Raw genomic sequence first — 17,684 nt, 5'->3', positions numbered from 1 at the left:
ACCATTTCGGGTGGGTGTATGCGGGCTCCAGGCTGGTGCCCTGGGGACCTGGGTTCTGGTTCTCGTCTTATCTCTGACATGATTTAGGATGAGTTATTTGCCCTCTCTGGGCTTGGGTACCCTGGCTGTAAATACAGGGATTTCTAGGGCTCCTCCAAGCACAACACATCATTTACAAAAAGCCAATAGAGAACTTCAGAAGAACAATAACCAATGTATGTCACATGCTGATTGTAAGGGCATTGGCAGCCCAGAAGACAAGGATTAGTGCAGACTAAAAAAAAAAAAAAAAAAATTCTTGAATTTGCATCAGCTCTCAAGGCAGCATCTCTGCAGCCCTTCTGACGAAAGGACGGGTCTTTATCAACGAGCAGAAAGGCCGTGAGAGGTCAAGGCCATGTCTGCAGTAGGCTCTGACCTGGACCCAGCCAAGGTTTGCCCCCCTGGGGTGTCCAGGGCCAACATGGCCCGACATCCACAGGCATCGGTTCACTCTGGGCATAAACTCCCACTGTCCCTAAACCATGCCGTCCTCTGGTCGGTCCCTTCTGGATGGTGTCGTGCAGGCTAAACGTATACGACACTCGCAGGCAATGCAGGAACCGTTGGGAAAGGCCTCTGGGTCCAAGGACTTAGTTTGAACACTGCTAGAACTTGCTGGATGAATGCCTCTGAGAAAGTTACTCAGCTTCTCTGTGTCCCCATCTTCCTGACTTTCAACCATCCTGCAAAGAGTTTGCATGCAGGAAACGTACCTTTTCATGTCTGCCTCCCCAACAGGTAGCCAAGACCCTGGGACACAGCAGGCGCTCACTACATGAATTAAGTCTCTCCTACCTGCCTGCCAAGCGAGGGGGAAAATATCCTTTTAATCAGGACTGCATCACACCAATATTAGTTAATATTAACTAGTACCAGTGCTAACGTTAGTATTACTATTAGGTTGTGGATCACACAGTTGTGATTCAGACCTGGTCTTATTGCTACTGAAAGTCCTGAGTGATCCGGAGGCAGGAGCATGGGCAGCCGTGGGCCTCCCACCGTCCGGTGTCTGTCAGAACTTGGGGCAGAGAGAAGAGGGGACTCGGAGAAAGGGAGGGATGTGGGACTGCATGGTCTGGTCAAGGGCCAACGGTGTCTCTCCATGACAGCAGGCTGGAACCTGACCTCTCTGCTCCTTGAATGCTCCTTCCTTCCCGCCTCCGGGAGAACCGATAGCAGCTGCCCGCAGAGGCCTGGCCCTTGACAGACAGTGCCAGCCGGTCATGGAGCCAAGGGCCGGCCGGGGAGATGGAACCTGGATGCTACAGTTTGGCCCATCTCCAGCCCTTCCTGGAGATTTGAGAAAACAAGTCATGAGTCCAGAATGTTCCTTGATGATCTAACGAGAGCGAGGCAGCCAGGTTGTGGGTTTGAGAGCTTCCAGGCCAGGGTCCGGGAAGGCCCCCGAAATCACGACGGCCCTTCTCCTGGCTGCCGGGGCACAGACTCGCACCTTTGCTACCCAGAGGTGCAATAGTGTCCGACAGCTGGTAGGATGGGTGGGGTTGGGGGTGGGGAGTAACGGTCAGCTTGGAGAGTTGCTAACTTCGCACGTTTCCTCGTATTGTAATGTAAGTTTATTTTAAGTTGGAGGGAGCTTAGTGACCACTCCTTCCTTCTGCAGATGAGAAGGTTTAGGTTCAGAGAAAGGCAGAGGCTCATCCAGAGCTCCGTGGGCCTCCTCTTGTCTCACAAGCCTGCATTCGCCCCACCCCTTTTTAACTTGTAACAATACAACCCTGTTTTTTGAGGTTTTAAAAGCACCTTCCAAGAAAAATCTCAGGACGCTGAAGAAAAAAAAAAAATGATGCACGCTATTTATTCACTTCCACTTGGAGAAGCTGTTAGCTCTAATGACCTTTCCAAATTAATAAAATCTGTAAATGCTCAATTGTTCATTGCACACACCGAGTCGCACCTCTAAATGACTGAAGGCATCTGCGTGCCTGCCTGGAATACGCAGCTCCAGGGCTCGGCAGCCCGCAGACGTGCTTTCCACCCCGGGCAGGGGGGCTGTGGTCAGATTCCCTGGGAGGGGAAGCAGGGAGGCTGTCCCTTTGAGAGCCTTGAGGGAGGAATGGTCTGTGGTGTGCTCAGCCCTGAGCCACGGTCCATGGCAGGCAAAAAAGATGAGCGACAGTCCCTGTCCGGGGGTCCTGCCGGGGATGCACCGGGAGAGGCAAGACTTCCAGACGTGAGAGTAAGGTAGTACCCAACTAAGCAAATGCTTGACTGCAGGCTGTGGCACTCAGAGAAAGCACAATGGGGAGCATCTGGAGGGCTCCATGAAGGAGGCAGAGCTTGCTGTGAGCCCCCCAGAAAGAGTCGGAGCAGGTCAGGTGGACAGCACGGGAGGGGCTTTCTAGGCAGGGAGCTGAGACTCGGCAAAGGGTAACAGTGACAGTGTCATCAGAGCCTATGTACCTGGAGGAGGAAGCAGGCAGGGGACACGATGGGTGGGACCGGTTGGGTGGAAGGAGGCCACGTTCTGCAGGGTGATGGTGTTTGGACCTCACGAGGTGGACGTAAGATAATCCTGTTACGCGATGCTCAGCCGCCTCCATCTGATACGGTGCTGCACAAACACCACGCTTAACAAGCCGTGGGGTTCCCTGGCCCAGAGCCACACTGTCCAGTTGGTCCCTGAGTCCCGGTGGCAGTCTCTCCCTGTCTGAGCTTATGGATGACCCAGGCCACTCTTGACTTCCAAGGGGAAGATGGACGGAAGTCTTGTAGACCATGTATGTTGTACTACTATTTCAGGGGAATTTCTTTTTAAAAAAAAAAAAAAATTTTTTTTTTAACGTTTATTTATTTTTGGGACAGAGAGAGACAGAGCATGAACGGGGGAGGGGCAGAGAGAGGGAGACACAGAATCGGAAACAGGCTCCAGGCTCTGAGCCATCAGCCCAGAGCCCGACGCGGGGCTCGAACTCACGGACCGCGAGATCGTGACCTGAGCTGAAGTCGGACGCTTAACCGACTGAGCCACCCAGGCGCCCCAATTTCAGGGGAATTTCTAAAATCGTGATAAAATAATATACTATCAAATTTACCTTGTTAACCATTTTTAAGTGTGCAGTTTAGGGGCATTAAGTATATTGGTGTTGCCGTGGGCCATCACCAGCATCCTTCTCCAGAGCGGTTTCATCCTCCCAAACTGAGACTCTGTCCCCACTAAACACTGACTCCCCATCGCCACCTCCCCACAGCCCTTAGTGATCTCGATTCTCCTTCTGTCTCTGTGATATCAGTATAAGTGGAATCCTACAGTATTTGTCTTTTTTTTTACGTATATTTCTTTATTCTGAGGGGGCGGAGGGGCAGAGAGAGAGAGTCCCAAGCAGGCTCCACACCACCAGTGCAGAGCCCTAGGCGGGTCCCGAACTCAAAAACCTGGAGATCATGATCTGAGCCAAAGTCGGAAGCTTAACCGACTGAGCCACCCAGGCGCCCCCAGTATTTGTCGTTTTGGCTTCAAGGTTCATTCATGTTGTAGCACCTGCCAGAACTACCCTCCTTTTTATGGCTGAATAATATTCCACTGTGCGCATAGACCGCGTTTTGCTTATCCGTTCATCTGTCCACTGACTCTTGGGTTGCTTTCATCTCTTGCCCATTGTGAATCACGCTACTACACCCGTGGGTGTGCAGATATCTGTTTAAGTCCCTCGCAGCAGGATTTTGAGCTTTAAGAAAAAAAAAAGTGCCTTGGCTTTCAAACAGTTGGGGCTGATCCGCAGGCCCTCGCTGCTATGGCTGCCTTCTCCTGTCGTGCTAAGGCTCTTGTGCCTTGAGCAGAGCTCTTTGTCACACTGTGCCAGGGACCCCGACTCAAGGCTGGACTCTGGCACGCACGGCCGTCCCCACACCACGCTAAGCCGCTTCAGTCTGCCTGTTAGCCAGCTTCAAGCCTCTTGGCCTTCACTTCTTATCCCGAAACACATCAGCCGTGCTGAGGTTGCAAGTGCTTTGTGCTCTCGCTCGGTAAGTTCTATGTCCCGCCTTCTGAAATGTATTTAGCCACGATCGTAAAAGCCAAGGGACATCACTCATGCACGGTTCTCCCTTCTTGTCCTATGTCGTCCTCTCGCCTTCTCCCTCCAAAAACCCGCGTGTGCTGCTGATGCACTAAAGGGCATCCTGTCTTGAAGCATCACTATCTCTGGGCATTAATTGCCTCTACAGATCCCAAACTCACTTAAAGCACATTAAAGCGGTGACACACTCAGGCAGAAAGGCAGGAGAATTCACAGTTCAGGTTGGCATTGTCATTAACTCAAGTCTTTGGTGTCAACTCCCTCCCGCACCGAACGTCCCGCCTGGCCTTACGGTCAACCTCCGCAATGCATTTTCTGGCCTTTGTTGGTTTGTGTCAGCTCTTGAACATTATTTAAATGTAGTTTGGGGCCCATGCATGCAATTACCATTGTGTTATTATTCAGAGCCAGATTGTTAAGATTCAGGCAGCTGTACAAGGAGATGCCCTGTGCTGTGAGGTCCAATTTAGGAGGGCCTTCCGAGCCGGCGCACGGGGTTGCTAGGCAACCCCATGCTACAGAAGAGGAGGCCTCACTCCGGAGTGGGAAGAAGCCCGGCGCCTTCAGGGAATTGGAGGCAGTGGTCAATCTGAGACTGGCATGGCGCCGTGGAGGGGGAGGGAGGCGTGTGGGGAGCCAGGGGCGCGCACCCAGCTAGCACGCGGTGCTCCTGGGAGGGGAGCGTGCTGTTGGGAGTAAGAAGGAGAGAAGGTGCAGCAGCCCGAGGTCGGCCAGGAAACTGCCAAAGGCTACCAGAGCAGATGCTAATATGCTTCTCCATCCCTTTCTTCTCTTTGCAGGAGATGAGCAGGTTTGCAGAGAAACTGCTGGCCTGAAATTTAAGACGAAGGCATCATTGCCTGTGAGTATGAATTTTGCTTTCTTAGGTCTGTGGTTTGCCAGTGTTCCTGGGAGGAGGCGGGTTTCCCTGTTTGGGGAAGGGGTCATGACCTTGATGGAGTCGGCTTTTGGTTCTTCTGGAAGGTGTGTCCGGCTGGGTGGGGCTGGACTCAGGAATGCAAGGCTGCCAGCGGAAGGTGGATGGTTGGAACCCGGGCTCTGCCCTCCCACTGGCTCAGGAAAGAGTGACTCCCTTGCGGCTGATTAGTATTTGGGGGGAGAGCAGGACTCCGGGAGGGTAAGGAAGGTGTGCATTTTTTCGCCCTGGAGCCGCAAACAGTTTGTACAATTCTGAATTTGTTGCCAGGTTGACCCTATTTAGAACTGTACGTTCTCATATAGGCCGTTGAACAGTGTGTTAAACTAAGAGCAATCATACAACCCAATGCTTTACTCAAGCTGAGAATATTATTAATCGCCAGGTGCCTGGCAAGAAATAGCTAGAGAGATAGAAAGAGAAGCAGTGGCCTAGGCTCTGTTTTGGAGGTGCCTTCAGTCCAGGGTGGGAGGAGAGGAAACCGGGCATGTGAGGGTATTAAAGACCTTTACGATCAAGCACACAGTCCAGTGTGGCACATACACCACAGCCAGAAGCGCTGGTGACAGGAATGGTTAGGGCACACTTCCTGGGGACAGAGGGACTTGAACTGGGCTGATGGAGGAGGGAAGCCGGTCGGGGTGTGGGGGCAGGAACAGGTGCCGGGATGGGAACACCCAAAGGCCTATGGGGAGGATGTCATAGACATCCTGAAGGGGTCCTAGATAGTCTGAAGGGGGGTGGGGGTGGGGAGAAAAATGCCGGTGACATTGGGTAGGACCAAGTGGTAAAGGGCCAGAAGTGGCTTCGTGAACGGTCCACGTGCAAAAAAAAATCAGGATGAAGTAAGGTATCCCTCATTTATGTAAATAAAATTGAGTTTCTGCCAGTTTGTCTGTGACCCATATGAAAGTGGCCGCATGGAGTTTTCACCGAACTTGAAGTTGTATCTGAGATCAGTACAGACCCTGGATCAATGATAGGAAATTCACACTGGGGATCCTCCCTAGATGTCAGAGAGAGAGAGAGAGAGAGAGAGAGAGGATAGAGAGAGGGGGCCCTCTCCAGACAGCTGCAGCTGACCACCACCTGAGACCCGTGTGATCCATGAGGAGGTGCCCTGAGCTCCAGGTGGACAGTCACCAGGACAGGGCTCCCAATGTCCACTTGATTTTCTCTGGAGCTGCTTCTCACATAGGGAGCTCTAGGTACGATGCCCAAGATGAGAGGAAGCTCAGATTTACTTATTTGGCAAAGGTTGATTACTTGTTCCAAGCAAGCAGGGGAAGCTAGCATGTTCTCAGTCTCACGAATAACAACCAACACGTATATAATTTTGCCAGTTTGCAGCGCGCTTGACAATTTAGCCTCAGATGAGCTTCGCAGAGGCTCTGTAGATAGTGCCATTTTGCAGATAAGGAAACTGAGGCTGGGAATAAATATTTTGCTTGAGTTCTTTAGCCAAGAAGTGATCGAGCTGACGTTTATGCTGACTTTCTGGGGCACGTAACTGCGGATCTGATTGGGGGATAGGCTGCTGAGTCGACCCCTGCCTCCTGCTCCTGCTCAGCCATCCTGGAGAAGAAGAGTATTTGTGTGGTCCCGCATGGCTCTGGTGGTGGGAACTCTCTGCTCTGGCTGGTCAGCATTTTGCTGTGCTGGCTTTCATGGGATGTGCAGTGTCGACTGGTGATCTTTGGGATGGGCAGGAAGGCAGCCTGCCTCAAAGAGGCAGGCTCCTGTGTGTTTCTACCACCAGGGACAACCCACTGGAAAGATACTAGAGGGTTCCATTTTGAGCTGCGGTTTGGCTGATTTAGGCTGGGTTGCCTAAAAGCAGAGCTTGAGACAGGGATTCAGGTGCATGCGATGTACCAAGGGAGAGCTTTTAGGGACTACTTGTCAGGGAGAGGGGGGGATGTGCCAGGGCAAGTCTTTCCTTGGCTTGACCCATGTGGATTTCCGCGGTGTCTGGCCTGGCAGCAAGGGGCAGGCCTCAAGTAACCCCTCATTCACCACTGGCCACTCCTGGGAACGGTGCTGCTGGTGTGACCTCCAAGGCTTGCCCTTGACCAAGAGCCAGGGTCGGGAGAACACCACAGGTGAAAGCAGCTGGGAAGTGGGCGTCCCAGCGAGAAAAGGGAGTCTGAGGAGGCCATTGGTTGCACCTACTCTCGTGCCTGTGAGCATCACTACCGTGAAGACAGCCAAACATGGTTTTTACCAGATTCGGCCGTAATTTCCACTGTCGTAAATTTGCATTTTAAGCGTGTCGGTATTAAAATAACAATCGTAAGTATCAAAGCCTGTGTTCAATGAAACATGGATGCGCTTTTCGAAACTGTCCGTTTACTCTTAATAGGTCATACAGTCCCATGACTGAATTCAAAAATACCAAAAGGTGTCCTGTGACAAGTCTCCTTCCCGCTTCTGTCCCCAAGCTGCCTGGATCCTCTCCTGGCGACAAAACCAACATTACCAGGGTTTTTGTGTTACTTTCCAAGGATAGTCTAGGCACCGCAACAATGGTGTGGCTTAGATTTCAAAGTTTTGGTGAGCCTGGTGCTGTCCAGTAAGAGACCACTCAAGAGCCAGCAGCTGGGGCTCTTCCTTCTGAAGGAATTGAGCTAAAATGTGCCTTTTATTTGGAGAGAGAGAGTAATCCACAAGTCAGCCCCCAGGGGAATGTTCAAAACGCATGTAAACTTTCCAAACGTTTCCAAAGTTTTTACAGTTACTATAGAAACAATTGATGTCTGAGTTACAAATTATTATTACTTCCTCCTTAAGGCAAATCACCTCTAAAGAATTTCAGATGCTGTGTTACAGCCCTCGAAATTCGCAAATATTTAGAATAATTAAAAATTGCACCAAATTCACTAGTTCAAATTATTCCTGACTCATTGCACTGATTGCTACCATCGTTTGCATATCGTTTGCTGACTTCCTGAAACGTGTGTTGTCACCATAATGGGTTTAGATGCATCGTAGCATCAGCACCTTGTGAATTTTCACTGTGGTTTCCTTTCATAAAGTGACTGCTGCGGTTTGGAGGTACTTTCTCAACATAGCGACGGAGTAGGACTGAGGCCGGTGAGCTCCCTGTCGTGGAAGGTGCGGGAAGAGTCGCCGGGCCATCTGTCTACAAAGTTGCACAGGAAATCTTCCCTACGTGATGGGCGGGTTTAGGCTACTCACGTCCTGTCATTGCTAAGCGCATGGTGTCTGGAACTTCGTTACCGTTATTGCCTTGACAGGGTTTACCTGGTTTGCAATCCAGGCCATCCTACTCACACTACCTGCTCATCTTCCAAATTTTGGTTTCACAGGTGCTGTCTAATGCCTATAAATGGCCAAACAGAACTGACTTTGTAATCTCAGAGGTCTGGCATGTGTGTGTGTGTGTGTGTGTGTGTGTGTGTGCGCGTGCGCGCGCACGCACGTGTTTCTTGCCAACGGGCTCACTCCCTTGAGTTCTCTGTCATGTTCACGCTCTCGGAGGTTGCCCAAAAATCCTCTAACTTGTGCATGACCAGTTTGAGCCCCGAGACAGATTTTGGTGGCACCCCCACGAGGCAACGGAAAAAAAAAAATCTCATTTCCGTCCGAGAAATAGAATCATTATCTTGATTGAAATAATCTCTTTCCCCAACCTGCAACCAGATAAAGCATCAAATTGGTGGAGTTTCCTTATCACTGCACAGAATTTGCAGGACACAGAATAATGGCCTGTCAGCTGCCGCTGGTGGGGTAGGTTCCACGAGGCAGAGCACCCCCGCCTCCTCCCCCCCCCCCCCCCCCCCGCTCTTGGCCTGATTTGGATCATACGGTGTCTGGTGGAGTGTAATATCATTCCATTAATGACAAATTTTTATTATATTAAGGTGAGAGGCAGTGTAGAGTCTGGGACACCATGAGGAAGAAGTGTTATCTAGTGCTATTCCTATGGTGATTGTCGTTCATCAGACAACATCTAACCTCTGTGGGCACTTGGAAACGGGACTAAAAGCTGTAGATGTTTATATACTTTTAGGACGTGAGTGTTCTGGAACCTTGTGCCCGCGAGGCCTGATTTTCCCAGGACTGCAGTCAGGGTATGGGCTTGAGAAGGAGGGCCGTTTTGGGTGCAGAGCCAGAGGTCAGTAAGCCAACGTCTTTGGGGAAGGAAACAGAAAATGCTGTGGGTAGAGAGGCGGTGGGGGGGGGAGTTCAGGGCGGCAGTCTGCTCGGTGTTCAGAGTTACGTGGGGGCGTCAGGAGAAGGAGGTGAGACGATGTTTGTACCCAGTCCGGGATAGTGGCTGTACCCTCAATCCTGCCGGTCCCCCATCCACCGTGGGGGGAGGCGCTGCTGTGTCCCCAGCGTGTGTGAGTGGTTACTCTGTGGTGGGCGTGTTCTAATCGTTTTACAGGCATCAATTCACTTAATCCTCACGACAATTGTATGCATTAGAAATTTACATTCTTTTTTTTTTTTTTTTTTTTTTTGCAAGTGAGAAGGAAAAGAGAGGTTAAGTAACTTGCCCCAGGTCACATGGCCAGTAAAGGGGGTGGAGCTGGGATTTGAAATCCAGCAGTCTAGTGGGAGCTCTTGCGAACTTAAACTAGACTGCAACGGAACTAGATAATGCCATTCAAAGGCCTGGGGCTTTCCCCACACCTTGAACCGTAATCCCATGATAGAAACATCTTTGTAATGTTCTTTTTTTTTAATTTTTTTTTTTAACATTTACTTATTTTTGAAAGACGACAGATCACAGCGGCAGAGGGGCAGAGAGAGAGGGGGACAGAGAATCCGAAGCAGGCTCCAGGCTCTGAGCTGTCAGCACAGAGCCTGATGCGGGGCTCGAACCCACAGACCATGAGATCATGACCTGAGCCAAAGTCGGATGCCTAACCGACGGAGCCACCCAGGCGCCCCATCTTTGTAATGTTCTAAAAGGCACAGAGGTGGTTCCTGCGGTGGAGGTAGGAGGTTGAATGATATCCTAGCCCAGGTTCCTGATCTTGGGCTCCTGGTGGCTCTGATTCTCTCTTCACATGGGATCCCTCACAGCTGTGCCCCTCTGTATGCAGGCTGCAGAGGACCCCCATTAACCTGCCTCCGTCTAGCCTTTCCCCCACCTTCCTACAGAACCCTCCTCAAGCGAAGGGCTGTGCTGTCCACCAAGACTTCCCCAGAGAAGGAACCTGGCCCCCCACACCTGCTTCCCAGCCCTCTCTCTCCCGGGCACAACCTAAGTGACATAAAAGCCCCTATCTTCCGAATCTTATTTTCAATAGGAGTGCTGGCCTGTCAGCAAGCATGCCTGATTACCATGGTAATCACCACCCGAATGGAGTGATTTTATAATACATTTCCATCAGAAATATGAACAGGTGCACAGGAGAAATCAACATTTACCAACAAGATAGGTCTTGGGAGATTAATCGTGAATTTAGGATTGCTCAAGGAAACAAAAGAAAGAAGAAATACCTTCACTTGCGGTCAAGGTCCTTCCAGCCTTACCTCTGACCATTTTTTGCCCTGCCTCCCTCCCACCTGGCCTGCTCACATTCCTCCTTGCCTTCCCTCTACTCTCTCCTTTCCAGTGCTTAGCCATCTGTCAAATACCACCTCCTCCAGGAAGCCCTCCTTGCTCCACTTAGCCTCCAGGAAGTTCTGCCAAGCCTACTAGGCACAGAAGCTGCTTAGCCAACCTCTATCAGCTGGGAGCACTCGTCCCACCCACAGTCCTCAAGGCTAGTGAACACCACCACCCCCCCCCGCCACACCCCAGCGAGCTAAGAACCTCACTGTCTTCCTAGGGGCCTGATTAAAAATGTCATCATGACACTTCTGGGTAACTCTAGAGCTCAGAGTACCAAAAGCCAAATTTGTTTGTTCCTGCTGAAGAAATAGAATTCGTTTGCATTGTGGTATTCCTTCCAGAAATGAAGGCAGCAGAGGGGATCCAAGAAAACATACACAGCAGTTTTGATTTCTAAGCCTTAGGGTCCCTGAGTCATCACCCCTTCACCCCCTTCCAAACCAGTTCTGGCTCTGGATATGGGAAACTGGGCTCCTGGGACCAGGAGGGGCCTCCCCCCTCCGCTCCAGGCCACCCTGGGCTCCTTGGCGGTGGGGGGCGTTCCAGCGCAGGGAGGGGGTGCTTGGAAGAGGCAGCCTGGCCGCGACACAAAGGGCTGCAAGGGTCTCAGGCACAGGCATGTCTGGGTGTCTCCGTCCCTGTGTGCGCGGGAGTCCGAGGGGCTTGACGGAGGCTTCCGCAGGAAAGGCCTTCTTCTTCACTTTCAAGTAGGACAATACATCAGAGAAGCTGCCAGACCCGCTCTGAGGACGCAAGAGGCATTAGCTAATATTTTGATTTTAGAAGGATGAATAATAAAGAGCCCCTCGAGTGTCTCTCGGAACTAATTCTGAATAACGTGTTCTGCCACGTGTTCCTCTGGTTGAATCAGATTCCTGAAGAGTCGATAACAAAAGGTTTAAACCAGGGGAAAAAAGGCATCTCTCCACCAACTTTTCTCTCTTTTAATTCTCTTCTTGTAATGCTTCTCAGTTAACAGTAACTTACGAAAAGATGAAATGAAGTCGTAACAGGCAGCGATGAGCCCCGGGAGGAGGCCTGAAGTGGCAGGCGCTCGCTTTTGTTCTGCCATGTGAATGGCTTCGAGGTGGGTCCCCTCACTAAGCTTGGTAATAGGGGGCCTCCCAGGCAGACAAATACCAAACACACGGATGGAAGAGGGCACTGCCCCCCTCCCCACCCCCACCCAGGTGTCTCCCTGCAGCGGGGCCCAGCAGGGAGCAGGGAGCGCCCTCAATGCTGGCGATTTGGAGACAGTTGAGTCCCCAGGCCAGTGCAGGGTAGCGAATCCACAGGACCCGGTGCAGGATCCCCAACACCGGGGCGCAGTCACCCCCTAGGGCTGAAGGGGAAAGGAGAGGAAGGGTGCTGAGAGCAGAGACAGCGAGAGTGCTCTGCAGGGGGCCACCCTACCTGGGCTGTGCCCTGAGGTGCCCCCGAAGACAGGGAGACAAGGCATTCAACACCTGACCTCCCTCCCTCCGTCCTCCTCCCAGGGCCCCACTGGCTTCCAACAGAAAAGACAGCAGAGGGAAAGGAGCCCATTGCTGTGGTCTGTAGCAGTCAGTGGAGAGGGTAGAGAGTGGGCCAGGAGGGGCACATGGGGACAGGGGCACAGTGAGTCCTCTCCAAATGACAGACCAGGGGTAGAGAGGGAAGCCCAGCGTCCTTGTGAGGACAGGCCTGCTCTGAAGGCCAATTTCAGGTCCTCCAAGAAAGCCCCCAGTGCAAAGAAACATGCCCCCTCCCCGGCCTATTCTCCAGGGATCACGATTCTTTTTACCAGAACAATACTGTCACAAAGAGTTCCCAAGGCCAAGGCAGGACAGGGGGCCGCCTGCCCAGAGAGGAGTTCTGCCAGGTGGCGGCCCGCCCGAGGCTAGCCCTGGACCGATTGCTTGTCCTGGGTCCACAGCCCTACTGGAGGGGACCCGTGGCTCTCGGCACTGGAGGCGGCTCTCAGCTCTGCACCCTGCCGGGACTTCTGCTGATGAGAAATGAGACCAGTGAAGCCGCAGCTCACACTGATGGGCCATAGAGCTAAGCGCTCGCCAGCGTAATCTGTTTCTGTTGTCCACCAGCCCTCGAGGTGGGTATCTCCCTGCAGAGGAGGATCAGACACAGGGAGGAAAGTCACTTGCTCAAGGCCACATTTCCCAGATGGCTCGATTTCAGATCTGCCTCCTGGCCTGGCTGCCTGCCAGGGGTCCCCTGGCCAAGGAGAGTCTGCACCTGCAGAGAAGGGAATGTCGTTCAAAAGTTGGAACATTTTTTTAAAATTGTTTTATTTGGAAGTAATTTCAAATTACCAAAAAATGCCCCAAATAAAAATAATACAAAGACGGCTTTTAGATCCTTCTATCCTAGACACATCTGTTAAAATTTTACCCCACTTCCTTTATCATGTGTGCTCTATCATACATGCACACACACGCACACACACACACACACACACACACACACACACACCCGTACTTACACATTTTGTCCGAATCATTGGAGAACATTTTTACAGCCTTTCTTTGTCTTTTATGACATTGACATTTTTGAAGGACGCAATGCCCCCTTCTTATTTTCAATAAAATGGTCCCCATTTGGGGGGTGTGCGATGTTTTGTTGTGGTGAGATCCAGATTATACAGCCTTGGCCAGAATCCTGCCGAGGCAACCGTGGGTTCTTCTCACGCAGTCACATCCGCGGGCACTGCTGGCCCTCACTGGTGATGTTAATTTTAATCTCCAGGTCAAAGTATTACCTGTTTTCCCCCTACATGATCATTGTCTTTGTTCTCCCTTGGAACTAGTAAGCAGTCGGTGGGGAGATGTTTTAGACCATGCAAATACCCTGCTTCTCATCAGTTTCCCCCAGGGGGAGCCTCCATTGATGCCTCTTGCCTGATCCAATCCTTAATATGATGGTTGCAAAATGGTGGTTTTCCAAAAAAAAAAAAAAAAAAATGGTGGTTTTCCAGCTCCAGCACAACCTCCATAGTGTGTAGTGTAGAAAGCCCTTGGCATTCTACAGTAGCACGATATATTTGGTCGGTATATATTTCTGATCATAAGCAGTAAAACGTATCTATCTGTGTGGACCGATGAGTTCCTTTTTTTTCCAGTGGTTTATTGTTTCTCACTGTGCTCAATTCTTTTGGTGCATAAATTGCCCCAGACTTCACCAGTGGGAGCCTCTACAAACTGACTCCCATGATATTTGGATATGCCACCATCCCGATTCTGGAGCGCTTTCTTACTTGCTGGGATAACAAGAGGTTCCAGGCTCCTCAGGTATCTACCCCTGAACAAGCCTTGCAACCAGTCATTTCTCTGAGGTGCCTGTTCCCTTTTAGTGGGAGTGGTATTAGAGACCAAAGTCTGGGCCCTGGGTGTGCCCACTGCCTCTGGGTATCTTTGCTCCTTAGCCCTTTCAGGGGACAGAACTAGGAAATAGGTGCATGTTTATACACATGTACATACACATATTTTCCACACATACGTATACATGTATGTACGTATGCACAGAAGCATGCATATACATTTACATATTCGTATGCTACTCATCACGAGTCCACACCAGTGCCTCCAATCCCAATCCACCTCTTCAGGGCTGCTTCTTGCCTCTCCCCATTCCATACTTATGTATCCTTCGCCCACAGTGAAAACCCCAAAGCCATCAACACATTCAGTCATCTACTTAATCCTATATCACATCCAAAGTAATGTCAGGATTGCTTCACCACTGCAATCAACAAACCTTCCCTTCCCTCTCCCTGCTTTGTTCATAAATAGTTTGGAGTAGTCCTTTCTTTCTTTCCTTGCCCTTCAGTGTGGTAAGAGTATTTATTTGAAATACAGTTAGGTTTATTTTTTTTTCCAGTGTGTTTTCAGCTTTAGGCATTTTTTCCCCTTCCTATTCTTATTTATTTAAATTAAGAAGAAATTTTCAATGTTTATTTATGTTTGAGAGAGAGAGACAGATTGTGAGCGGAGGAAGGGCAGAGAGAGAGGAAGACAGATTCCGAAGCAGGCTCCAGGCGCTGAGCTGTCAGCACAGAGCCCGAAGCAGGGCTCGAACTCACTAACTGCGAGATTATGACCTGAGCCAAAGTCGGACAGACGCTCAACCGACTGAGCCACCCAGGCACCCCTTACTGGTTTAAATTTTTAAAAATAGGTAGAATGTTAACATACTTTCAAAAGTCAGAACGACACAACCTATACTAAGAGATGTGTCACTCTCCTGTATTCCTTCAGCCCCATTCCCCGCCCCCTGCATTAACCAACTTAATTCTTTTATGCTTACAATTAATTCTATGGCTTTTTGTAAAGATAAGCACATTTTTATATACGTTTTTTAATTTTCCCTTCTTTATTTACCCAGAAGACACCGTATTGGACCGTATCATATATGCTTTTTTTATACTTTGCTTTACGTGTTCAATATTGTCTCCTGGAAGATACTCCATGCCAGTTCATTGAGGTCCTTCCACATTTTTTTTTATAGCTGGCACAGTACTCCGTGTGTGTGTGTGTGTGTGTGTGTGTGTGTGTGCGCGCGCGCGCTGCGCGCTGCGCGCGCCATAGTTTATGCACCTGCTCTCCTCTGGATGGCTGTTTAGGTGGTTTCCTGTGGTTTACAATTCCAAATAATGTGTGTGTGTTTCAATGCTCGGGAGTGTATCCTCCAGGCAAATTTCTAGGAGTGAGATTACTGGGAAGAGTAAATATGCATGTAGTTTTGTTAAGTGTTTCCAGGTACCCCTCCATGCGGTTGTACTGTTTTGATTTCTGACCTGTTTCCTCCCAGTCTTGCCAATAGAAGGTCGTGTCAATTTTGGACGTTTTGCCGGTCTCATGAGTATGAGATGGCACCTTGGTGTAGGTAGTTTGAATTTGCATTTCTTTTATCATGAGTGAAGTTGAACATTCTTTCATAGGTTTAAGGATAATTTTTATATTCCTTCTGTGAATTATCCATTCTTTTGTTCTTTTTTCTATTGTCTACTTTTCTATTGGGTTTTGGTTCTTTGTTTCTCAATTTTTAAGAGTTTACACACACACACACACACACACACACACACACACACACACGCCTAAGCCCCTGATGCGGGGCTCGAACTCATGAACTCAGGAGATTATGACTTGGGCCGAAATCAAGATGCTTAACCCACTGAGCCACCCAGGCACCCCTAAATTGTTTTTATTTTTATGTAGTCAGATGCATCAGTCTCTTCTGTAATTGCCTCTGGATTTTCAGTCATACTTAGAATGCCTTTTTTACATCGAGGTTATAGAAGAATTCACCCACGGGCAAGCACAGTTTTTAGTGGCTACATAATATTTCATTGAGAAGAAAAATCATTATTTTTATGTCGATGCTAAGAGGAGAATCGGGGCCGTAGGCACATGCAGCAGAGAGCAGATAAGTGCAGAGGGGAGCACGTTGGAGGGTTGGAGGTGTGAAAGCCCTGTGCCCAGTTGGTTTCAGGATGGGGACAGAGGAAAAGTGGTCTCTGCCCTGGAGTGAGAGAGGCTCAGGCAAGGAATCAAATCTGAACCCCCCCCCCCCAAAAGGCTAAGGGAACTTCAAAGAAGAAACAGGTCCTTTGGGAGGGAAGACACAGCGAGTGTGAGACAAGTGTAGCTTGTAGGGCAAAATTTAAGGAGGCCTCACGCTCAGGGCTGTGCCAGTGGAGCCCGGGCAGTTGGGAGTGAGGACCTCCTTAAATTTTGCTCCTTGGGCACCTCACTGGCCTCCCCCAGGTCTTGGCCCTTCTTTGGGGAGAAGCAGGACCTGAAGGGACCTCAGGAACCAGAATGAATGGGGTAGGAGCTGCCCCAAGTGAGCTAACAGGGAGTGGCGAGGTGCGGGATTTCATCCTGGAGGGGGTAGGAAACCACTTCAGGACTTTAAGAAATTGAAGAAACTCTGTCAGATTGGGGAAAATGGGGATGATAACCATCTCTTCCCAGAGCCGATGTCAAGACTGAATAAGATAATAAACATAAATATTTTCCATGGGCAGAGGGCCTGGCATGGAGTGGAAGTTCAGCGAACAATAGTTTCCTGTACTGCAGGGTGGGGGTGGGGTTCTGCTGATTCTCCTCATCAGGTCTCAAGTCCAGTGCCCTCGACACAGTGGGACTGTTCAAATCACAATGTAGGTGTAGAAATTCTAACAAAACTTGAAGCAAACTATCTGTCCGCTCACCTGGTTTTAGAGGAAGATGCCATTTTTCAAGGACTAAGACAGGGACAACTCCAAGGCGCCCATTTTACAGAAACGGAAACTGAGGCCCAGGGAAGGTGTCACAGCGTGTTAATGGCTTACAGTGAGTTACTGTTTGTGCTCCGGGGCGTCCTCCCAAGAGAGGTTTGGGCTCTCACTCCCACGCAGCGCTCTGTCCGCACTCCCAGAAAAGCATGTGCCTGTGGGCCTCTGATAGAACCTTTCCAACGGCCTCCTGAGCCAAGTGCTCCCTCCTGAACCGTGCTGACCCGGAAGGGAAAAAGCCCAAAACCAGGAGGAGGCAGCAGACAGGAGGCAGGGAGAGCAGCAAGCCCCACTGCCCTCTGGATCCAGCCCCAGGCCAGGCGCTTGGGGGACGGGCCGCCAAACCTGTCCTTTCCCTCCTCTTCCAGGATCAGCTGCGGGCCCAGTGAGGCCATTCCTGAGGCCCAGTGTGGCAGGCCAATCAAGTGTGTGGGAAAAATAATAAGTCTGTGGCCCTGTGGTTGGAACTCGTCCTTCAGAGCTCGCTTATCTGCCTTCCCCCTCCGGGGTCCTGATGATCGAGGCCAGGAGGTTGGCTGAATCTCCCAGACCACACTTAGGAGGGAGGGCACGCTGAGGCCGGCTCTCTGCTCCCTTCTCTCACCAGCAGGGCCCCCCCCTCCAGCCTCCTCTGCGCTGAGGTTCTGGTGGAGAGATCCGAAAGGTCCCCCGGAGCAGAGTCACAGAGAGCTACCAGCCCTTCCCCCTCCCCCAAGGCCTGCCCTGCCAGGCTCCAGATGACTTACGTTATGACATTTAAATGCTGGGAAGCCCCCATCTCACACCCATCCTCCCCCAGGGGGC

At 50.6% G+C, this 17,684-nt stretch overlaps 1 protein-coding gene across 3 annotated transcripts in view; it reads left to right on the top strand.

The window, feature by feature from the left end:
- Nucleotides 1–17,684, top strand: part of ZBTB7C (zinc finger and BTB domain containing 7C) — a 351,048-nt gene that overhangs the window by 192,747 nt on the left and 140,617 nt on the right. For all 3 annotated transcript variants that reach the window (XM_053902677.1, XM_053902675.1, XM_053902676.1), the window contains exon 3: nt 4,883–4,944. The gene's annotated coding sequence lies outside the window, so the exon portion shown is untranslated. The remainder of the gene's footprint in view (nt 1–4,882; nt 4,945–17,684) is intronic.

Source organism: Panthera pardus, unplaced genomic scaffold, assembly GCF_024362965.1.
Source record: "Panthera pardus isolate Hobbes unplaced genomic scaffold, ASM2436296v1 HiC_scaffold_15, whole genome shotgun sequence".
NCBI classification, from domain to species: Eukaryota; Metazoa; Chordata; class Mammalia; order Carnivora; family Felidae; genus Panthera; species Panthera pardus.
The sequence above is the reverse complement of the archived record's forward strand: the minus strand, read 5'-3'. Positions and strand labels throughout refer to the sequence as shown.